Source organism: Paralichthys olivaceus, chromosome 21 (genome assembly GCF_024713975.1).
Source record: "Paralichthys olivaceus isolate ysfri-2021 chromosome 21, ASM2471397v2, whole genome shotgun sequence".
NCBI classification, from domain to species: Eukaryota; Metazoa; Chordata; class Actinopteri; order Pleuronectiformes; family Paralichthyidae; genus Paralichthys; species Paralichthys olivaceus.
Genome location: NC_091113.1, coordinates 11032610 through 11058273, shown reverse-complemented (window position 1 = coordinate 11058273; position 25664 = coordinate 11032610). Strand labels below are relative to the sequence as shown.

The 25664-nt window shown below is 43.3% G+C and overlaps 1 protein-coding gene across 8 annotated transcripts in view; it reads right to left on the bottom strand.

Moving 5' to 3' along the window:
* raraa (retinoic acid receptor, alpha a) overlaps positions 1 to 25664 on the bottom strand; it is a 140103-nt gene that overhangs the window by 111800 nt on the left and 2639 nt on the right. For 4 of the 8 annotated variants that reach the window (XM_069517096.1, XM_069517100.1, XM_069517098.1 and 1 more), the window contains exon 2: positions 10324 to 10393. The exons of 3 other annotated variants lie outside the window; for them this stretch is intronic. The gene's annotated coding sequence lies outside the window, so the exon portion shown is untranslated. Of the gene's footprint in view, positions 1 to 10289; positions 10394 to 25664 lie in introns of all 8 variants that reach the window. One more of the 8 variants, XM_069517101.1, reaches the window with a different exon arrangement.

Here is a 25664-nt window from a genome sequence, read left to right as displayed (position 1 = left end):
GAGTGGAGAGCAGGAGGAGGCAGGGAGAGGGAGATGAGTGCAGAGAGGAGAGAGAGAGGATGGGATGGAAGGGATAGGGAAAATGAGAGGAACAGCGATAGCAAGAAAAAGACAAATACACGGAGAGAGTGAGAGAGAGCAAACTTTCAAGGTTTTGGGATCGGAGGAAGGGGAGGCAGGATGAAGGGGAGAGGGAAGGAGGGATGACCTGGATTGCTGCCAAAAAGGCAAAAGGAAGATGAAGAAGGGGTTTCAGGAAAAGAGGTATGAGAGAATGTGTGTGAGAGAGAGAGAGGAGAGAGAGAGAGAGGAGAGAGAGCAGAGGTACACCTCTAGGTTTAGCAGCAGGGGGTTATGCAATGTACACAACAGAAGAGTGCGGGGGGGATCAAAGACATGGGGTGCATACATAACTGAATCTGACACCGCCGTGCAACACGAGACGATGAGCAAGGAGGGAGTGGGGTGGGGGCAAAAAACACTGAAATAAAAAGGGAACAGATACTCCCTCAGGATGGAGGGAGAGAGGAAGACAGTACATCGGGTACTGGGTACACATCCTCTTCGAGAAACAATACTGGAGAAGAGAGATTGTGACAGACACAAAAAAACAAGCCCCCAAAAATCAAGATAAAAATAAGCAGTTTATATATATATACACGTCAAAACTGCTCTACCTGCACCTCTAGCACTATAGCATCATCAGCTCATTCAGGCTGGTGCATATTGCAGGTTAGGGGAGGGGGTGGGGATGGCTGAGTAAATAGCTCCAAGTCCAAAACGGGGTAAAAGGCTTAAATGTCTGGTGACAAGGAAGCGGACAGACAGGCACAGCTGAGCCTATGGTTTGGTTTCTAGGTAAAGTGGGGGCATAAATTATTAACAGGTGCTCAGTCTCATAAAGTGGAGATGAGCTTGGCTCCACGATGATCAGAGCGGACAATCACGGTCGTGCTCAGGCCCCACAGCAGGAGACTGACATGTCGCCTACGCTGTGCTCTGAATACCTCTGGTTATCTAGGAAAAATTTACTTTACCAGGATGTGTGTCATTTTTTTAGATGTCATGCATAACCCCCCCATGTCCACACATGACAATGTCAACCATGCGTTTAATGGATTTTAGTGGCGTCCTGGTCAAATAAAGAAGCGCAATGAAAAGGAGGAAAAACACACATTTTCATTAGCTTGTTTCGACCCATCAGCAGAGGCTCAGCTGACCTGCTGACCACAATTTATGGCATTGATCTATAGTGCAGGGCCCTTTTTTCTGAAGCGAATATATGACCCAACTCAGCCCCATTTCACAGTGAGTCCCAATTACCCTGTGAACATTCCCCAGTGTAAATGTAAAATCATGCCAATCTGGGGACCTGAAGTAGGGGAGACATATTTTTTCACACTGCCTAACCTTGATCTTTAGCAAGCCTTAACACAGTGGTTAACAAACTTTTCTTCATTGTTACATACAGTAGCAGTGGTGGAAGTGTTGTTTAACCAGCACTTCTCTCCGATGATTCTTTATTGTCAAAATTCAGACCAAGGGACAGAAGACAAGGTAGAGGAGATGGAGATTCATTTTTCTGCCACAATGTCGCTCTGGGGCCACAGTCGGTGCTCAGCCGCTCTCAGCCTGCCTCCTCTTCCGGTTGTCCACATGCCACTGCTAATCCCTCATAGACCCCCAGGAAGCCTTTGGGATCATCCCATGTGTGAGCTGGAAAAGACAGGAAGCTGGTAGGCATATATCGTCTGGGTGAGAGGCAGTGGATGACTGCGATAGACTTGTCAGGAGAGCTCCATCCATCCCCTGGGTGTCCACAGCTATGTAAAGTGCTGCTGATGTTGCTGTTGGATGGTGACCTTGCTGACCAGATAGACTCCTCCTGGATCTCTCTGCCTCAAAACCAACATTCAAGAACGGCTTATTTTTACAGTCTGGGTGGTGTCAGAGCAAGGTCATTTCTATTGAAGTTAAAAATCTAAAGAAAATAATGTTTGAATTAGTTGATGGGCAAAATAATTTAGATTAGCATGCCAGTGGCCATTCTGTAATACTTGCTGCAGAATATCATCATTCAATACCATGTTCAACCATAATAATGAGCAGTGGTAAAAACCGCTTCCTTCTCATAAGCATCTGACTTAATTCCAAGTCTGCGGCATTGGGAATTTCTGACAGAGATACATTTGCTCTGCAGACATGTCATCAAACTGTTGTCTGCTAATGCACTGTCTATATTAACACTACTATACTACACTACCATTAATCCAGCTCATGTTATAGGAGCTACACAGTGTTTGTTTGAAATCTGGTTTCACCTCAGATTTAGAACAGCACTCAGTAGAGGGCATACCTTCGCCAGTCCCTTATATTCAATTAAGCTGCATCAAATTGCACAAACACTCAGTATATAGCATCAATCCATTAAACACTTCCTGGATAAATGGTATAAATTGATCTCACAATGTTTAAAAAGAGAAAAAGAAAATTCTGGATCTGCACCAAAAATGTAATGGGTTCTTCCCTGATCCACACTGCATTGTTCCACCAAGTCCATTGTTTTTGTTTCATCTTCCTTGCAAACAAACCAATCAACGAACAAAAAGTCAGGGGTGAAAACATAACCCCCATTGGCAGAGGCAACAAACTGTAAACTATAAATGCAGTGTATGAAACAACAAAAGCAGCTAAAGGGTTAGCACTAAGGTTAACACCTTGGAACAATGTGTTACTCCACATTAGTTTTTTTTGTTTACACTGCATATATGTAATGAGAGACCTAAGCAACAGAGTAAAAAAAATTGTAACTGCATGTCTGCGATAAATGCTGAAAAAATATCTCTCTCTCTCTGAGAAATCAAATACAAAAAAGTGTCGACTAACCAAAGCAGCTTTTAAGCAAACATTACTGTCAATAAGTAGACAAATAAAATCCAATACGAACACTTATCAAGTCAACTAATTTTAAAAGGAGCTGCATAGTTTGTTTGTATATGGAAGAAAATCACTCCAAATATGGATTATAGACATTGTTCAAATGAAACAGCACTTCACAAACTGCTCTGGTTAAGAGAGGCCCTGAGGCACATCGCCATAACACAATACAATCGACATGCTATGGGCTTATGGTTACATGAAGGGGTCTGAACTGAAGGAGAGGTTAATACCATGTAGTAAAAGTGAACACATAATTGTCATTAGCCGGTAGACCTTCTGGGTAATAATTCCCAACATGACATGTTTACCGTAGGCGGCAAGCACAGCCAATTAGAGCATGTCAGCACTCAAACATAAATGCACCCACATACACAAACTTAGGGCTGTATGTAGCGATAGAGTATGACATGAATGTCAAGCCCCGCCATTATGAAGACAACTGACAATAAAGCTCTCAATTCAGTCACGGGAATAATATGCTCCCTTATAACTGAATAAGGCACTTCTCCTCTACAAGACTCTCAGGAGCCTGCGGGCAGGTAACAATACTAAGGTACTGAAGTGTCTCTTTGCTACATTAAAATCAGTAAATATGTGCAATTTCAAACCACGAGAGGTGAAACTGAGCCTGAGACAAAGGATAACTTTACACTTTAATGAACACGTATGGACCAGAATGGTGCAACTAAATCTTACTTAACCACAAACGCTGTAGAAAGGCCACACCCTGAGCGTATTACACACAACTCCATCATCCTTCCTCTCTTTCCTCTTGCTGCACATTTTCCAGTGCAGGGAGGAGCCTAAAGTATATGCCTGTATATAATACATCAGTGACTACTGTCGTTAATTTCTCCTCTCTTTCCCATTCTCCCGCTCGCTCCTCAGGGGTTCCCAGTGGCTGTCCAGAGCACATGTGTTTTGGTTTACCTAGAGCGGAGCTCTATCTGAGCCCGGGCTGAGAGCAGACTGTGGGCTTTGTCTGTGGCATCATTAATCAACTGTCCTTTAACAAAAACAGAAAACCAGATGAGAGACAAAGGGAAGAGACGTGGGGGGTGGGCCCTTGTTTAGGTACAAAAAAAAAAGGCAAAGAGGGTAAGACAGAGAGGAGAGGGAGAGAGGGAGAGAAGGGGGATGCTTGACCCAGATCCAGGCCTTTAATAAATCAAGCAGCAACAATAACAAGCAAAGTTTTCATGTGGCTTGACTGATTAATCAGGCTTTTTTTTGACATGGGAAGCGAGGGAGTCTTTTCTTCCTTCTCTGTCTTGTCCCTGTTGTGGGAGACTACAGAGAGAGGCAGAGCAAGTCTTTTTATGTCGGGTGTTTATGTCTTTATGCTGCAAAGTTTCTAGACATGGAGGCCTGCATTGTTCATGTTTTATGTCACTGGAGGTCTCCGGCTACATTAATAGGGTACAGGAAGGTTGTCGGAGAGGTATGGAGACGCACATTCCCGCTCTCTCACACAAAGAAGTGCACAGATGAATGAAGGCCCAGGCATCAGACACCTGTCTCTCTTTTCTAAAATATTAACAGGTACTGTTTTACACACATGCACACCAGACTATCTACTATCTATCTACCCTGCAAGCCACAGAATATGAAGCAGCCCTGTGAGACTCTTTGAGAGGTGCCGATCGATGGGCATTGAGTGTGGACAAGGAGGACTCAGGATCGATAAGGAGCCATTACAGAGATGTGCCTAGTGGGACCTTGGAGAGGAGGTGTAGGTGGGGTGAAGATACATCTGGGCCCTTGATGCCTTCTTCTTTCCCTCATCGGTGGGCGGGTGAGTGCTAGGACACATATACAAGCAGTAGAACATAGATTTACGTGCATTAGGAAGACTTACATTAAGAGTTCAATAGAGAACGTTACGCACTGTGCACGCATTTGATCGCTTGCTCACACACACAGCAACTAATGGCATCCCAGGAGACCTGCTGCCACACTAGGAGCGCTCACCTTCACCTTTGTCTCTAAATCGCCCGTTTCATCATCCTCGTCTGCAGTTTTCTTCACTCTATCTCTCTAACTCACTTTTGGTGCCATCTTCTCCTCTACTTCCTCCTCAGCTTTCCTTCCTCCTGTGCACTGCAGTGTCACCAGAGCTGCCTGTGCTGTGCTCTGTCAGTGGAACGGCTTGATCCTAAGACTTTCTGTCACCCCCTTTTCCTCCTCCACCTCTCTGCTGCTCACAGAGAAAGCACTGACTGTTCTATTCTATCTCTAACACACATAGACAGTGCTGGGGAAACGACAGTTACTTCCACAAATTGTGTGGCAGTGACATAATCCCCCCCCGCTTCTAGTTTTACATGTTCTTAAGACGTCGGCAATGATTTTTGCATAAAGGTTTACTCATGGTCCAATGCAATTACATGCCTGAAATGACGTGTTATTGAGGTGTATTGAGATTAGGTGGGTCACACAAATGTGTTAAGTTCATGTTGAAAAGAAAATTATTTTGAGGATCTATTTACACCCAAAATACTAAATCTCTGGTATCCATCGCCAAATTTCCCTTCTCCATTACGTAAAGTTCACACAGATGAGCCAGTCAACCAGACGACTGAAGCAAATGAGGCAGACTGTGAATTGGCTCAAGCTTCCATCACTACTCTGGAAGGAAAAAGCGAAAAAAAGAGATTCACTATTGACATTGAATCACCATCTTGTAAGAATTGCAGAATCTGCGGCCCATCTCCACCAGCAGCGCATTTAAACGACGGCTGAAAATAGTGCATTTGGATGATGTTGTGGAGACTAAGGACTATTAAAAGTCAGGCAAATGCCTTTACCAGTGCTCATGAAACTGCACTGAGGTGCCATGTCGGCTCCTGCATGCGCTGTCCAAAAAACCCTTCTGTGGCTGATCAAAAAGAAAGTGTATGTGTGTGCACATTCACACACACACACACATATGCACACACATTTTCTGGGCCGCAGTTAGCAGTCCCCATTGGTTTGGAAGGCCATAGCAGGCTATAACAACTACAGCCTGGCCGGCATGTTAGTAGTGGGTGCTCTGTTTCAGCAATCTGGGTTCTCTTTGCCTTTGGACAGGGACCAGGTCAGGCTGCACAATACACTACTGTGTTTGGAGAGCAAGAGAGAAAGAGGTAGAGAGAGAGGGAAAGAGAAAACTGTAAGCACATGAGTATGGTCACACACACGGGTATAAAGAAGTGTATGTGCAAGCATGTATGTTTTGTGTGAGCATGTGCATGTGTGTGTATTATGACTATTAGGGCCCCCCACAACCCTCTACCATAGTGGCTTGAGAGGCCTCCCTCCCATCTCCCCAACCTCCATCGTTACATCATTGCGACAGTTTTTTGCTGTCTCAGCACAAACAACCATTTTGGGACCCCTGGCAGCAGTTTCCCACCTCCAGGCAGCATTTGAATGGTGTTGTAGGAAACCTCTGAGAAGTTATTGCACCAGGAGTAACACACATCACTGTCAGTCTGAAACAATACAGTGGAAAGCAAAAGGGTCGGCCAATGCAACCGTGACAACTACAGGGAAATCAGACTGCAGATGCAGTGGGCCTGTGCCCCCTGAAAAAGCGCAGACGGCAACTGTCCCTTTAAGATGTATTTCGCACAGCCTGTGGCTGTTGAGCTGAGCGGGCTAGTCCGAGCCGGGCCGTGCTGAGCTGTGCATGTATGGTAGCGGGGGGAACCGCGCCGCCCAGCTTGCCTGCCCACCACAGGGAATTTGTTTATGTTTCCTTACTGCCAAGTTCCTGTCAGGAGGCGCCCCGAAGAGGAACTACAGACTGCTCAGTACAGTTAGCTACGCCCTCTCGCCTAGAGTGGCTGGGGTTTTCTACAGGCTGTATCGGGTGGTGCTTTATAGCAACACTCAAATCCAGGGAGGTCTCTTCATCAATTTCAGCACACACACACACACACACACACACACACACACACACACACACACACACACACACACACACACACACACACACACACACACACACACACACACACACACACACACACACACACACACACTTCAAGCACCTACACTGTTGCTCCAAAATAAGCTTTGGGAACACTAAATTTCATAAAACAAGTTCTAACAGAAAGCTTAATTTATGACCCCAAACAGATTAACACCAATTTATTCAAAACACAGTACATAAAAAAGCACAAAGGCATAGTTTTATAAAAGCAACACTTTACGAGTGGCACTTTGTTGCTTTGGATTATGGGTATTGTAAAAACTGAGCACCACCACATAAAAACACAATAAACAAAATTGGTAAACTCATGGGCATCAAACCAACCACTTGAGGGGGGAAAAAGAGCTACAATCAAAATGAGCAAAGCATTCCCCGCTTCCAACGACACACACAAACATGTCTTTGAATCGTGACAAAAATATGATCTGTTGTAGCCAGAGAAACAATGACTGCATCACATTTGCACAGCAACACAATGCCTCAGCCTGGCATTTACAGAACATGCCATTTCCTGAGTCATCTCACTGCACATGAGCAGCTCTTCTGTCAAGCAAGGTCAGCAAGTGCGTTAGTATAGTTTTTGAGTGCTGCAGCCACCCGAAAGTTTCGCTCTGCACAAAAAGGAAAGTACTCCACATATGCAGTTAAGTCAAGGACAAGAAATTGTCCACACTCACACCATGCATGTGTGATGTGGAGTGTGTGTAGGAAATTGAGAGATGTACATATGTGTGAGCGGAGGAAGGAGAGGTCAGACGAGGCCTAACAAAGGGGCGTGGGACCCAGGATGGCGAGACAGAGGAAGAGTTGGAGAGAAGAAGGGGAGAAGAACAAAAGATGGAAGCGTGGATGGAAAGAGTTTTGGGGGGGACTGTGTGAAGGCAAAAACAGGAAGCAATTTATCCATCAACTTGGATGGACAGTTCTCTCTCCTCCTCACATGCAGGCACATTTCACTGCTACTTAACCATGCAGACAGAAACTTCCTATTTACGCACGATATGAGATCAACACCAATGGTTGAGAGGGCACAGTGGAAACGCATTTGTTTGAATGAGACTCTTGTTGTTCTAGTAAACTTCCCTATTTTTTCCCAGTAGGTGGAGAGCACATTACTGAAAACTCAAAATCAATTGAGCATCAGTACTTGCAGCACACTTCTGCTATTCCGCTGAGGCAGAGGAAGTAAGATGCCACACAATATCTTGCTATTTAAAAGCCTCACAATAAATGAGCTCAACAGCACATATATAAACTAACACCAACTGAGCTTTCAGTAGTTTATTCAACTGTTAACTCTCCAGATTTGAAGGTTCGTGTAAATCAAACAAATCAAATTGGTTATTCAGGATGTGAGTGTTGGAAAGCCCCCATGACGAACAGAATCACACCAAACACCACAGTAACATTTGTCACAACAGAAATGCCTAAGGAGCCACTGGAGTTTCAGAGAAATTGGCACGGCCACACAAGGAAGGCAGTTTAATCTAACTTGGGGAAATGTACAAAAACTGAAGGAAAGCTGCAGCAGCTAAGGTGTCGAATACTGATTATTCAACTCTGTCCAGCTTCTACAGGGAGTAAGAAGCCCCATTACACACGAACAACTGTGCATAAACAACACATATCAACTTCCCTGAAGTTTCCATGTGTGGAGTAGAGAAAAACACAACACTTAAAAAAAAAAGGAAAACACAGGAGTTCCATTCTAGACAGAGGGAGAGGCTGCGGGCCCGGCAGCCACCACCGACCTACCGCACGCAGAGTGTGAATCATTAAAGGCATGTGTTCCACATCAACTGCTGGGGCCGCTTCCCAACCCACTTATGAGACTGGATCTAAATTATGATGGGGGGGGGGGGGTTAAATAGTGCTTAACTTGGAGATATAAACCTAAACCTGCAAACTCAGAGACGGAGAGGAAGAGAAATTGGAAACGCACTGCCTAGAAGTACTGCATATACCTCCTGCCCGTTCACAAAATAAGACAGCAATAAATAAATGAAGAAATGAATTGAATAATTGCTTGATTCTGGAAAAAAAAACCATTATGTTTTATCACGAGCAGCTAAAGTTAAAAAGGAAATGTGAAACTGGAACGAAAGCTGCCCTACTTTTATTCCTCCATGTCTTTCTGGCTGCATTTGCCAACTTCTAACCTCACAAGAGCTAAGTCAACACAGTAGTTTTACTTTTTCCAAGAGCACAAATCAAAGGGTGTAGAAAGACAAAAGAAGAGACAGGAAATCAGAGTTGTATGCATATATGACCAAAGTGTCAGCCTTAGTCCATCAGGACAGCTGTATGCCAGACCGGTTGCTAACAGCGGTGTATCTGCCAGACCACTTGTCATTCCCAGTTACGACACATGGATGTCTTGTAGGGGTGTGAATAAACGTTTGTGCGCAAAAAACACAAAACCTCACTGGCATGGCAATCCGCTGATACTTCCGAGTATTGGCTGGGGTTTTGGTGCACATACCATCCTATTTGTTTTAGCTTGAAGGCTGGTATGGGGGTGGTTGTTGTTTCTCTGGGGTAAGAGATCAACAAGGAAAGGACAGGACAGGATTGGACAGGTCAAACTCTGACATGACAGAGCAGGACAGGAAAGGATAAATGCAAGTTTGTACAGACAGGAGAAGACCAGACAGGACAGGACAGGAGAAATTATGTCTTCAGTCCTGGGGACATTGTGCTATGATCGGCCGAAAGGAACTGACCGACCTTTTTCTGCTCCTTTCTGTCAGTCATTATTGTGTCAACATCCTGGCAAATCAGCATGAAATGAAATACAGGGAAATGACAGAATAAAATCAATAGTGTTATTATTTCAGCTGCCATAATGTTTTGCAGCTGATACAAGTAAGATGATCAGACACAATAAATACGTCTATACACACTGAGTGATGGTCCTAGTTCTTCAAGCCAGTTCTTAACAATGAACGGCTGTTTTTGTTTGGTCTTTGTCACTTTAACATGACGGAGCAAATCTCCAAGCTGCCAGCTCCAGCTCTAATGCAACAGATCTGGGATTAGACTTGATCCCACCACTGGCAGCACGCAGGCCACAAGATTCAGTACGTCCTCTAAACAGTACACGGCGTATGTGTGTACACATGATTGAAAATGATTCCACAGGTTTGCGAAGACGTTCAGCTGAACACAAACAGTAAGTTTTACAAGTGAAAAGCAAAACGTTTGACACAACAGACAAAATGCTCAGTCATGATCCACACATTGTGTGAATCTGACCTCAAACCCAACATGGCAGTCACATGATGAGGAACAATGCTACTGTACAGAGAGCAAGATGGTGTTTGGTACCCACACACACACACACGTGTGGAGTGTGAAGAAGTCCAATTACCCAGAGATGAGAGGAGTGACAAATTCGGGCTTACCCCAAAAACGTCAATCTCCCTGTCGTTGTCCAAGGAAATCTCCCCTTGAATCGATTGCAGCTCCTAAGCTCTGAGGAGAGAGAAAGAAAGAGAGAGAGATATTTGAAACCGAGAGCTTTGTGGTCCTTATCCACGTGCTGCAGACTCAGTGACTCCCTAGCCTCTCTGGCTCAGAACTCTTTCACTACACAAAACCTCTTACACTCTTTTTCCTTCCTTCGCTCTCTTACTGCCTGTAATCTCCACGCCCTTTTCCGATAGATTGGACTTTCTCACTCACTATGTTTGTGCCTCAGACATCATGTGAAAACTGGAGTAAAACAGTGCTTTTGTGGTGTGAGAATTACCTAGGGCCCAAGCAGGCACAGTAGTGCTTATGGCCACAACTCAATTACAGCAATGTGAATCAGGTGGCTGCCTAGAAATCCCCTCAGCCTGATGCACAAATAGGGACACAGAGGCGCCTTCATTGCCAAGATGGAGACCAACTAAAGTGGCGTGTCATCTTTTCATAGAAGGACAGCTTGGCTGATGCTGTACAGATGAATGGCTGCTGCACTCAAGGATCTAGCAACACTGGTTTGGAGTAAGTGTATGAGCAATGTCATCTTGTTTATGCATGCTGCGAAAATATCAGAAGTATTTACCAACATGTACGCTTGCAGTTCTAAATTCAGAGTCTAAAGAGTCACATGGTACTTAGCATCTCTGATAAACGCCACCTTTGTGCTGCAGAAAGCATGGAAAATTCTTTGTGGGATTGTTTTAAAGCAAAAACAACTGGAATGCAATTACAGGGTGGTGGTTTGCACATGTAAAAAGGCACTTTGTTGGATGTCATGCATTCAACATGAATGCCAAGCTACACAATCATTGTCAATAATATTGGAATAGAAAATTGGTTTATGTCAAAAGCATTCAAGAGCAGTGAGTGCACACTGTCTTTCTGTTTGAGTAAAACAGAGAATACAGACCATCTCCTTTTAGCTGATTCTGGCAACAGGATCCCTCCAGCTGCCATTAACTGCAGAACTTTAGAGCGGGCCAAGTTTTTCCAAACGCATGTTCAACTATGGTCTATTTGAGTTTATTTCACTTCACCAGGCTCTTTACTAGTTCGTTCAAAAGAATGCGGCAAGTTATATCAGGACAGAGCTTTTCTGACAACCATGGTAATGGTTGCTCTTAAGATGTGTCATGATACCACCACAGAAAAAAATCCCCTCCCTACAGGTCATAGTGGCCTCGGTGCCATTTTACAAGGAGCAAATGAATTTCACACTAATTTGTTATCACAAGCTCCCGCGGGTAGTCAAACTTAAAAATAGTATTTTTTTAAAAATTATAATAAAAAGCATTAATCTTTACTATAAAGACTGGTTTCCATTTCCATGTGACACACTTCCAGTGTGTTTTTAGCCAGATGAATGTTTCATTTATGGCTTTGTTCGTAAGTTTGTTTAACCACTGGGTATGAACAAATACGCCATGAATAGCTGCAACTCAGCCCAATCAATTACAAATATCCTGTACTAAACACAACCTAATATTTAATGTGTATCCCTGCCCAGATTATGATAACAATGCCAAACCACATCCTTCAATTTCATACAAAGATCTGTGTCAACACCACAAACTGAACATTACATGTTTTACTAGTGTGTTGTCTGCATTGGCATGCGTGGCTTTTTTAATATTGTATGTATATCCAACACAATTTCTCAACATAGATTTAAAATCATCTGACAATTCTCATCCATTGTGTTGCATTTCATTCATCAGTGACAGAGGTCAACAAAAGCCAAGTGATTAATGCAACTGCATTTGTTCCTTGACATGTACAGTAATACTCATTTCATTGCATAAGACAATACCTCCATTCAGTGAAGGTGTGACTTTGGTGCATCGCTTTGTATGATGACAATTCATAGACAAACTAGCTGACAGTGACCCAGTCCACTATATGATATAATGAGATGGTGTTTGTTATTACAGCTGGCTGCACTTTAATGTGTAATACTGCTCCCTCTGGCATCCACTCCAACGTGACAATCAGTTGGCCAGTGCCCAGGCCCTGAACGACTCCTCATCTCACTTCCTGTCTTGTTACACGCCCTCATTTCCTGTTGTGAACCTGGGTGGTGTTTGAACGCCGAGGTTTTGTCAGTCCACCGGACCAGGAACAGCTTAATTTCTTGACAGCAGTCAGGATGTAATGAGGACAATGTTTGTATATGTGTTTGTGTGTGTGTGTGTGTGTGTCTGTGCGAGCCTGGAGCCCATACACTGATGAGAGTGGACAGGAGTAGCCTGGAGTAATCGCATCTTTATCTTTGCTGATGGGCAAAAGCAACTCAATGCAGACGCTCACCTTTAACACACACAAACACACACACACACACACACACACACAGAGAGTGAAGAAGGGGCCCTTACTGCTGGAGCCTGGCCAGACAAGTCCATCTGCTTTTTAAATTGAACCCAATTTACTGCACCTAGAATTCCTCAATTGCTCGGGGACACACAGTCTGACCGAGCAGAGAGCCTGGAAGGATAATACAGCGGGGTCACCTAGCATCGGCAACTAACACTGGGATTTTAGTTTCTGTAGCACTGATGGTTAAAAATGTTTGATGGGAGGCGGTCCAACTCTCAAGTGAAATCATTCATCCGCACTGGGACATTTGCTTCCTCGCTGTGACAGCAGTGCCCCTCCACTGCTGCTCACTACAAATGTGTAAAAAACTGATTGAGAGTACGACCAGCAGTCTCCAAGTGTGTGGTTACTTGGGAATGGCAGCCCTGTGGCGAGAGTCATGAGCTCACATTAAAACAGACACAATGTGTTGTTTTAACTCACTTGGTTGTATAAAATTCCACCGGCCGTATGCACGCACGCACACACACACGCGCACTGACACAATATAAATCCTTCTCTTTGAGGCTCTGATGCTCAGCGGTGGAAACCCCCTTCAGTCGCACATAGATCACATAACCTTTCTTGACATCGGAGGACAGCACTCCCAATGGAAAGACGTAGATTCACACACGCTGAGTGCCGGCCAAGGCTCCAGACTGCCATTGTCCTTCAGAGTCATCCAAACAAAACAATGAAGAGGGTCACGAAAGGCCCCCCGTGGAATGGTAAATAACCAGAGAGAGTGAGAGGAAGAGACAGAGGGAGATTCAGCGAGACAGAAGCAGAGAAGAAGCGAGACAGAGAAACTAATCCACCTCGACATTGTGACATGAAACACCAAGTGCAAAATATGACCAACTGGGAGCAGGTGAATTCCACTAATGTTCAATCATTCAGGAAGAATCTGACACCACTTGAATTGAAAATATGTCAGCTGTGTGATGTACAGAGCAAAAACCGCAATGTAAATGATCTCACCTCTCAGCATGAGGAATTATAGTTGCTATAACAAACACTGAGAAGACATGAATTCACTTTGAGGTTTCAAACAATATCTTATGCTCTGTAGTACAATAGCAGGTTGCATGTCCTACAGTTGAGGAGACAAGAGTTCCTCTTACGGTATACAGTCATCTGTGTGAACGTGTTGCTCTTCTCAAAGCTCTGCAGAGGCAGAAAAAGGGGCTAAAACCCAACTATATCAAAGGCTTAGATTGTGGAGATGTTAATGATTCATTAGTGCTGAGTGACCCTTATTATAAAACCATCTTTGTTGTCATTATTCATCTGGCATAAAATGCTTGCCTGTTAATTCAGACTCAGGATGTTGACAATAGGCGGTCCACAAAAGGGCTTGGAAGGCACAGTCCCCCTTCTGATTGGTCTTTCATATGCTAATGGGGGAACTGTTTTGGGTTTACTGGCCTGGTTGGAAATGATTTAGAGCGACACCGATGCTCTGAGCTTTTATGTTTAGGCTGGCCGCGGGGGCTCATATATCACTCTGATCATTAATCAATTAGCGTCTCCTAGCCACCTGTCGGACACATCGGCGCACAAAACATTCCTGCCCTTGGGCAGTTGCTAGACGATGATCATCAGTAGCACCGCTATTACCTTCCAACCTCTCGACACCCCACCCCCCTCCCCTTTATGGTAATACCCTGATAGATTACATAATCACACCCAAACACTGCCCGCAATGACAAAGGCTCCTCTCCCAGCGAAGAGAATATGAGTGGAAAATGCCATGGTAGATCTTTTTTAATAGCTCTTCCCCTCCCGAGTCAATTTAGCAAGTTATCTTTTTTTTTGGACATGTTTGCCCTCCCTGTCGCTAACAGAAAAAAACAGGGCAGAGAGGAATTGATGCTGACCTTGGAGGAGAATCAATATGTTGACAGCTATTCAAAAGTGCTGAATGCACACCAACACTGTGTCCTCTGTTGTTTTAAATGCAATTGCCTCCAGTGAGGTATTGATGGTATTTGGTATCGACGATGTGTCCCAGTAGCCAAATACATGTGGTATGGAAAGGTCCAAACTATCAAGGCCTTAGTTTCTAAGTGAGAAGTGATTTTGACTAAGATGAACTTTGTGTTTGTTTCAGCAGTCTACTTACTACAGGTCTATACTATGAACTTTGTGACAAACAGTTTAATCACACATTCTACTTCAAAAACAAAAAGAATGTGAATTTGTGTTATGGAGAACTGAACAAGAGAAAGAGATGGAAAAAAAGTGATGTTACATTTTTCACAGTCTGAGTTGTTTGAAAAGTCCATCAGGGTTTGTGATCTCATGAAGCCACTCCAGACACTGCGTGGTGGGACCAATGGCAACTGAAAAATCCTTCAAACATTTCTGTTCCAAAAGCTGCCAGCTTCCTAACCACCACAAACACTTTTTTCCCTGGAGATTTGTATGTAAATTTGAACTCTTATGCTAAAGGCCCTCACAACCACTAGACAATCTCTTTTTCACAGCCTCGCTTCCCTGACAATACCCAACTCCAACCATCCTCCAATCCAACTACCCCATAACGCTTCACATTTTCACACTTTTTTGTTATTTGGAACTAATTCTTAAAAGCAGCGGAAGAGATAAATGGCACTAAAATTAGAGCCTAATCCGCCCAACTCTTCATGTGGGGACAAGGAGAAAGTAGATTTGTCAAGCCTTGATTTAGCATTATTCTTTCATTATAAAAGTAGCACTCTTCACGCAGCTTAGCAATATACGAAATGGCTCAATCAGTCTCATGTGGAACATTAAAGTCAGAACGTGGAAGGGGGAGGATGGAGTAAGGGCCTAGCTGTGAACCCAGAAAATTTAGCATTGTGTTGATGCCATTATTGTGTTGCCAGCATTATTATTCCTACCTGTGGTGCACTCTTCAACTCTGAGGGTTCTCCCTTGAAAATGAAAGGTGCCAAAAGAGAAGAGTTGTTCCACTAGGGGATTGTGGGAAATCTGGGCCACTGTGTTGGGTGTGTAAAGTGTGTAATACTGGGCTTCGTGCTGAAGGTTTTTTTCTATTTCGTCTTTTAAATCCAACCAGCTCAGGCAAAGAGCCAGCTACCAACATTATCAGGTGGATTTTCAAAAGAACAAAAGCTCTTCTTCGATTGTATACTCTGCCAGTGGAAAAAAGCGGAACAGAAACCCCATCAAGCACACACACTCAGTCTGTGTGTGCACATACACATTTATAGCTCCCAGTCTTTGGTATTTTGTCCAAATTCATTCCTTTCAGAAGATTATTGCTCTGATAATCTCACACTTTCCTCTTCTTACTTATCTCTTCAGTAAGGTCCTAAAAACTGGCTGTGATATTAGAAGTGCAAAGGTCAAAACTAAAGCTGAGAACACTGAGAGGAAAGCATATCTCTTCCGACTCGCTTTATCTAATCACATTCACAACATAAATCTATTTCATATTTTTGGAGAGATAAATCTAGAAGGGGAAAAATAATTTCATATTTGACTGCAAACAGGGAAAGCGAATAGTTATGTTGCCTGGTAGCTGCCAGTGGAAAAGCAGTGTAAAGAGAGAGAGAACTAAGGCCTGAGCAAGATAAAGGATATCCACAGTGTACAGGGGCAGGAAGAAGACAGCGAGAAGGAGGAGGGTGATGGGCAACAGGGCAAAGGCTTGACCCTTGTAGGTCAATAGGTGATTAGTAACATTTATCATACCTCCGCGAACTGCTAAATGAGAAGCCAGGCAGCTTCTCTATACAGAATTGAGCCACATTTCGATGTCAAAGTCCAAATGAAGGCTGGGCCCACTGCAGGCAACCAGATGCCATGTGTTTATGACAGAGACAAATACTGGAATCCCTAAGTGGAACAACATGCCATGCTGGCACACAGAAGCGGCAGCGAAACGTTACATCATTTTGACGATTTAATGAGCACAGCCTGGATTAGATCAGAAGTTTAAATACCTGCCAGTGCCAATATAAAAGCTTGTATTTCATGCTTCATGAAAGAGGCTAAAAAGTAAGTTTCACTCGATAGGAAAACAATGGTTGGAGGATGAAGGGGCTGTGGTTGTGGTTGAGGGGGAGGCAAGCCGCGCTGTCTAAGTCCTGAACAGAGTCATGCAAGGTATCTGAAAGCAGGGAATCCATGGAGCCACAGCTCAGCCACACTGACATTCGCATGGTGGAAATCACAAAGAAGCAATTGAATGTCGGGACTGAATTTGGCACAGACTTATCAGAAGACACCCCACCCCCAGGGGACTGTCTCTGAAGAACCATGACAGCTCAGTGTTGTGTCGCTGCTCTGGACAAGTGGACTTGAGTTCCAGTGGGTATCCTGGGCCAGGGGCCAACTGAAAATGAAAACACGCTGTTGTGTGGAAGGACAATTAGGACACACACTCACGCAGAAGACATCCATCAAAGTGAAGATGACAGTTAATTTCATAAACAAAACAAACATAGCCTTCTTGTTAGCCACTTAATAACTTGTGCATGGGCAGAAAATCTACAATGATGCTACTAGACGTGAAATGTACAAACAAAACACAAATTAGAGATGGCATACCATATTAATATCCTACACGCACTGAGAAAATTAAACGTTTTCAGTTGCAACACAAGCTTCCAAGTCCCTCAGGCAAATCACTCAAGGCACATGGTCCAAAAGCCGAGAAGTTATTTTCAGGCATTCACACAGAAGGTGCAGTGCTGAACTGAAAGTGATGAAGCTGATGATCCTCTTACATGCGATAGACGCAAAAATGAAAAAACAAAACAAAACAAACATCTCCCGGTGAAAAAGCGGTGACACCCACGTAGAAGACACAGATGAAGATGTCTAGAGAGTTTGTGGCGATAAGAGCTGACGAAGGTGTCGGGGTGCTGTAATCAAAATGAAACACATGATCTCCGCAACGGGGTTAATATGTCACTTCCTGCCTCTGTCTGCCGCACAGGCTAATCCACCTCTTGCCTGAATAATGCTGTTGTGAACGTGTGAACAGAAAATCTTCCGCTTTGTTGTAAAGGCAGACTCTGAGTAAAGTCTGTAGCCAATTCTCCGGATTACCCGGAGGTCATGTCTAAAAAGGTCTTATGTAAAACACAGAAGCATACAAAGGATCCTTGTTATTGATGTTTGATATTTAAATTCAAGTATGAGCACATGTGAATGCATCAAGTTTGCATGTTTAACTATTTTACCCTTAATCCCAACCCAGTAATGTTAGGGATCAGTGCTGCAACAAAAGCCAAGGAAGCAGTGTGTTCACTCATTGGTGTGAAAATGAGAAGAACTCCAAATGCTCTGCAAACCATTTTCTCATCAACTTTCATATTCTTGCTTCCACTGTCTGAGCTCACGGCTGAACTACATCTCTACCCCAATGTTACACAACTCAAACACTGGGGGCAATATCTATTTCCTTTTCATGGATCTCACACTAATGATCACTGACGCTTTATACTTTGCTACTGGGGTGCGACGGAAGTGTTGATGTATGTACAACATGCTTGTTAAGGTCATATAGGATGATATTTGTATATGTCTTCCACATCTCTCTTATCTCTGTTGCTGAGTTTGGACATTGTAATTTTTGAGTCACTAAAAGTCCTTGATGTGGTAAAGATCACTCTCTTGACAAAGACGGTCACTGTCGGCTGCAGGAACTCGACTTGTTGTGGATACAGCACAATACACTCAAGGAGTTTTCAAGCCTTAATCCTGTTGACTGTGCGGATCTTTTTTGGATTACGAACCAGATCCTGTTGTGCTTAGCAAGCTCAAACTAGGTGTGTCCCGGAGTGATCCAGCAGGGATTGAGGCCATCAAGGCATTTTTAATGAGCTAAAACTCAATCTCCTTCCAATCCTTCTTTTTTGCTATAATCTAAACACTCAAATCTGTTCCTTAATGCAAACTGTTGAGTGAACTGCAAAGCAGCTGAATTTGAACTAAAATATCCATTATTCTCATCTAGCTGGGAAGAAAATATCTAGATATAGAATATCTAGAACAGGCTGTGATCTAGCATATCCATCTATTATTCCAGAAATCTCTATCTGTCTGTGAAACCCATATTGCGAGAACCATTTAACTTATCGTCTCACGTTATGTCCAGTATCAGTAAAAACACCTGACCAACGCTCAAAAATGTGTAATGAGTCATATAAACAAGTGAACGACTCTTTGTGCTGGGCTTTACTTGCTCAATTAGTGCAGGTCACTTTTACAGTTTCACATAGAAGGTTGACATCATAGCTTCAGTCTGAACAAACAGCCCATTCCAACCAGGTCTGTGCAGGCATTGCACCAGTATTATCTAATATCATGTAGGAAATACAAATATATATTCAACAACATCTGGGATCAAACAAACATCCATAAGTCCGACTGTGAACAAAAAACAGTCAATTTGTGAGTTGGCAATGGGCAGTTGAGTAGGCAGTGACTAAGAGAACTAGTGATGGAACAAATGGGAGGTTGTGCAGAAATCACCCTGGGACACAGAGCAGAGCTGTGCACAGAAGCCTTGTGGAACACAATCGACACATTTCACTCACACAGAGCCTGGAAACAATACGCTTGGGGCTTCCACCTTCATTTAGATGAAAATGGACCTCCTCAAGAAGAAATAGAGTAATTTTTAACTCCCCCTCTCGCTACGAGTCGGCCTCCTGTAATGTGCCCAGTCAATGGACTGTGGGTCTATTCAACTGCAGGCAGCCCACAGCACAGCCATAAATAATGTAGGGCAGCTCACATGAAACCCTAATCACCATTGTGCTGTCACCCAACATCGAAGATTGCTTGTTTAATTTACTGCACTGCATCTGTCTCAGTTCTGGCCAATTTAGTTTCATGATTTCAATAGGCGTTCCAGGTATTTATCAATATGCTTTTCACCTGACGCCATGCATCAATTAGAACACAATATTCATGTATCCAAGTCTGTGTTTGTATGTGTTTGTGTTCATGTGTGTTTTGGGTGATGGTGTGTACGTGTGCCATGAAGAACAAATAAGAAAGCTGCAGCTTGTGAAACAACAAAGGCTGAGAAGAAGCCATCAACACTCAATAACCAGAGCTCATTATTGGCCATATACAGCGTGCCTCATTACATTACTATTTCATTAGCATGCAGGCATTTGCATATTCCAGTCACCTCTTTACTGAGGCTGTTGATCATAAATGGCAGCCATATGCTGCCTGGTGCGCCATATTACAGAATTATTACTGCGACACAAAAAGCCAAGAAAATTAAAATTATGTTGACACAAATTTAAAAAAAAAACAAATCAAAATATGTGCCATTATTGATAGTGTCTCACTGTCTCACTGACTGAAAGAGTATCGTTTATACCCATGGGTTATGCTTTCTTGCTGGCAAACATCTGCAGGCTGAGTTTGCTGGGTGCATATCTAATACTTCCTTACAATTATGTAAAGTTTGTTTTTGTTACGAGTCAACTGCAAAAAATACAAACAACAAACATTTCTGTAGCTTTTATAGAAACAAGACAGGGGAGATTAATTACCATTTTAAAAACAAACATAAGGGTAAATGTGATTAGCCAATAACTTTTGCAGCACTGCTTTTAGTTGTCATTTTAGCTTCATCTAACAGACTCTGTACTTCAACATTGCAGCATGACAGTGATCTGGTGTGATGGCTCTTCACTGTTTCTGGCTGCACTGTGATGACAGCCAGTCGAGACGGAATAAGTAGCAGCGGCTCACTAGCTGCATAGACTTTGCTTGCACAAGCCAAGGCAGCAGAGCAGCACAATAACGATGCTATGTGCAGAGCCACTTATGGCCAGCTAGCCGTTCAAGCTAGCAGCAGCAATAGCTGAATCATCCTTGTTCAGGACCATTTTGTCTTCACTCTGGTGTTCACTTCACACTGATAAATGTGGCCTTTAGCAACTCAAGCTAATATGCAGGCAGCTGCAACCAAAGTAGATGCAGAATACACTGTCAACTGCCACATTCGCCCACACAGGAGGGACAATGGAGAGGATTTGTTCCACTCAAATCAGTGTTAAGATGCTTTGCCTTGTGCAGTGCTTTGGAAGTGGACATGGCCACTGCACAGGAGACTCACGTGTTATGTTGCCTATGAGAATGACACAGAGCCTGTCAAGAGTCTTAATTAGGACGCTGAGGTCTGGTACGATGAAGAGCAGTCCAAGTGGTAAGTAACTACCGGAGCAGGGGTCGGAAACCTCCTGCCCACAAGACAGTTTGATCCAGCCCAAGATTTATTTAAGTAGAAAAAAGTAAATATATTATTTTATTCAGCAATAAAATAAACATAAAATAGTAAATTAAACTGACATGCCCACCAGGTCACCTCCAGCTGTATGCCATTCAGGTCACAGTGAGGTTGAAGAAGACACACACACAAGGATATTATGTGTCTTCACTGACAGGCATTATGGTCCCAAAAAGTAGATGCAGAATTTGGCACCATACAAACATATTTATTTGTTGAAGTCATAGAGAAGCCACTGTGCCTAGATTTTCGGGGATGTGCTTGCAGTGATGAAATAAGCCAAGTTTGAGCATCATAACAGCTGGAAACATGCAGTTACACTGGGTGAGATGCATTTGTTATAAATTCCAGTATTCTGTCTGGCCTAGGATGAAACAATAAACAAAAAATATGACCCCATTAGACATGTTTCTGTGAGGATTACTGTTGAATTTGATACAAGGGAGGAATGACTATCTTTGTGAGCCATGCAGGGCTCTACCAAAGGTGAGGATTTGTTTGAACAAGATATTTTGTCACAAAACAGCTGTGACTGACATCATCGCCATCAGACATCGCCTCACTAAAGAGAAGCAGTTCCAGGCATCGCATTAGACGGGTAATTGTAATATGTGTAATTCTGTATGGCCCTCTAAGGATGTTATAAAAACTAAAATGGCCCTTGTTAGGAAAAAGGTTACCCACCCCTGCACTGGTGGATTTGTTTGATAATCATTTTTTCATTCAAGTAATTTTCTTTTTACAAGCAAAACCACAAAAAACATTCTCAGGCTTTTCCATTGTGAGTATTTTCTGCTTTCTCTGTTTTTGTATCACTTCAAATTGAACATTTTCAGCTGTACGCGGGAAACACCAACGCATTTGATGACATCAACTTGGACTCTTTATAGGGAAAATAATCAGCGGATGAATCGATAATGAAAATAACCATTAATTGCAGACATAATCTGGAGCCATTCAGAGTGACAAGTCTAATCTTTTTGCCTACTTGGATATTTTCTATCTGGCACCTGAGCTGTATTCTTTTGAATATATATTCTATTGTCAAAGATTCAAGTTACTAAAAAAAGAGAATCTGAAATTACACCAATGTCAACAGAGCAGACGGAGGGTTTTAAACAAAAATCGAGACGATGTCATAACTGACTGCAGACACACACTTGGCCCGAAGTAGTACTGGTGTTTTAAAGAGCGCTTAAGGACAGATTGACTAGTCAGGCATCTGTGTAAGTGACACCGGCTATCTGGCCCGCTGTCTGACTCATGGCAGCAGAGGGTTAACTTGGCAGCTCAGCAGTATGGCGCTGTTCTAAAAGGAATATTAGCAGCATGTCCTCCAGTTCTGACAAAGAGAGACCAACAGGAAAAAAGGAGGACAGAGAGAAAAAGAGAGATGGAGAAAAGGCAACGAGCAAAGGGGTGGGTGTGCGAATCCAATTTCCAGTGACAGTGTGCTCAGGATCACTGTTTCAGTCAAAGAACATATCATCTGTCAAAAGTTAATGGCAGTATCCTGGGGAAAATGAAGGAAAATAGAATGGAGACCATTCATTAAGACGAAGGGGGAATGGGGGAGTGTCGAAGCCACAGGTCTGCTCCACTGTCTCCCTGGGAAAATAAATATATACACAAGCCATTATTTGTGGCTTTATGAGGTGGCAGCGCAGTCACGATCAAGGGCTAGTTGTAATGCTACAGAGATAATATTAGCACACATGCCTGAAGAGGAATCTGTGGGCCCGAGCACAGAGCTATCACTGGAAATTAAGAGGTCGGCCTGGCTGCCTGGTAGGACGGCTGGCAGGCTCACCAATGAGCCCGGCCAGCCTGTCTCTCACTCAGAGCTGTGGATGTACTCAGTGGAAGCAATTGATACCATTGTTTTATGGAGAGGAGGGTGGAGGGGGATTAAGATCCAACAATAGGCCTCTTTCACTAGAAATGTCAGCCGTCACGCTGGGGGACAGTCCGACCGGGCAGAGACACTTTCATAAAAAGCCAAGGTACAAAATGAGCGTGGAAAATAATATGAAACTCTGTGAAGAGGGCAATGAAACGCTGTAAACAGGGGCCAGAACATTCCCATGCCAAATGGTAGATCTTGAACATGGGACAACATGCTATGGGAAACTTTACAGCACAGATTATGTGAAACACAAACAGCGAAAATAAACACAGGGCTTTCCATTTATTATTGTACGGTATCTTCATCTTGATCTTCTTCTCAAAAAAACTGCAGTTACGGATGTCGATAATTTCAAGGTCTGGCAAAACAATCCGAAGCTTGAAACACACCCCAAATCAATAACCAGGATAAAAGGTTATATTGGTCTTTAGCTCAGCCTAATTAGAGAAAAGGAGACAAATGTGGCCTGATTCTTCAGGCAAATTAACGTAGTGTGAAACCTAAAATAACACAACTGATAATCCATTCTGGGACATTTTATTATGAGGCTATAAACGGAAAGACAAAGTTCTCTCTCTGAGTGCTTTGATAACCCCACTGGCCTTGGACCTCTTTGAAAGTCTTACTCCGCAGGTTTGAGGTGAATATAAAAGCGCAAGTTGAAGTGAGGTACCCTGCCACTTTAAGACTGGGATGAAACCAAGTTATTCTACCACTCTGACCTAATTGCTCTCTCACACTCCCGACATGAACACTGGGAGCAGTGCACTCTGACATGTAAAGATTATTTAATACCATCAAAGCCATAAAAAGAGGAATAAAGGGAAGTGGTGTGAAAAGGAAAGGGCGGGTTAACTCTCATGTGGCTGACAGGGCCGTGCAGGCCAGTTTGCCACGTGGAGAGCGGCGGTATAAGAGATCAGTATGCAAAAGCCTGCCTAATAAAATGCCGCTGGCCGATGTGAGTGTAGCTCCCACATCACAGCAGTAGCCCCCCCCCCCCCCCAAAAAAAAGAAATCTACCCAGACTCCACTACACTCTCCTGGTATCGGCTCCCACCCTTCTTCTCTCCTCCTTTTCCCACACTCGCCCGAGTCCCTGAGGCAATGACTACGTCATCGGGCACAACTGCCAAACCACTGTAATATCCCAATTTATTTCTACTTATTCTGACAGAGTCGGGGCCTGTTTCATTTAGGTCAAGACTGGTTTTATTAGTGCACAGCTACACTGCTTGGTTTCACTGGACTCCGTTTGTGGGACTGTTTCTCTATTAGGCCAAAAACATTATTTGCTGAAACCGAATGGATTTTATATGCAACATCAGTAAATTGGCGGACCAAAACATGAACAAATCGGCACAGACCCTTAACAACCAAGCCCGTTGTGTTTTTTCTTATTTACAGCAGAGTGAAACTCTTAATTCTGCAGGGTTGTTTTCACTGAAACAAAGCTACTGCAGACTGAGCATGTGGGACTGGGTAGAGGTGTTTACTATTAAGCAAGAGCTGGATGACACCTCCGAGGTGCCCTGCCATCGTGGGGACCATGTCTCATCTGTCAGTGCCTGATCAGTTTGTGCCGTGAGTCAGACTGGCTCATCAACAACGGGGGAGCAGGCCACTGTGGTGAGGCTGCCTCTATCACGACAGACTGCACCAAACAACACCACCTGACACACTCTAGGCTTTCTCAGAGGACCCTGGGTCCAGAGCAAGATTAATAAGACTCAATATGGTGACCTGCACAAATGACAACCTGTATTCAGAACTGATTATAATAGGAGGAAGGAAAAACTGCACTCACTCTCTTATTTGTAAAAATGATTACAAGTGACCCAAAACTCAACACAAAAAGTGGACTTTATATAATTTCATTACAGGGAAGAAAAGAACATAATTTGAATGTGTCTACTAAATGCAATTAGATTGAACCTTTAAATTCCCTGCACAAATTTGATCCAAAATGATACATCTTGCCTATCATCAGTCATTGTCTTTCATTAGATAAAGTAATTTGTTCCACATGAGATGAGCAAACAAACAAAAAACTGTCATTAAATGTGACAAATAAACCTGACAAAGCTTGGAGCTACTGACTCACAACTACAGTTCAACAAAGAAAGAAAAAAAAGAAATTTCCTTTCCAGTGTCATTCACACTTGACTTTTTACATTCTGCAGAGGAAGGAGAGGGGACGGGGGATGTAAGTGTGCCACTGCCTCCCCTACGATGACACATTTAGTACCATGTGAAACTTGTGAGGCTTTTAACTGGCGCTGTTCGCACGAGGAGAGAAAGCCGACTTCCCGTTGACACTCGACAGAGAGTGTTTGACTGAATCACGTTAAATCTGCTACAGAGAAGAACAGTGGTTCGCCTTGAAAAGACACATATCATTTACATTAGTTGTTTGGTTTTGAATACATTGTTGCAAAAAAACTCTTCTAAAGTTTTCTCTATACTGTAGGAGTAGGCAGCATCGAAGAACGTGTCACTAGAGCTGCTGTCAATGATGATTTGGCGATATCATTTCTCTCATTTCGTCAGACCACAAATTAATATATCAGATTTACTTTAGATAGATCACCACCTCCACCACTGAGAAAGAAACAAACATTTTAGAATTCATTAAGGGCATGACATGGGATCAGGCATTACATTGAAACACTTATGAAATACAGGTTAGTATTAAAATGAATATCTAATGTGACAGTTTACCAGGCAGGTAAACAAATCTGACATTT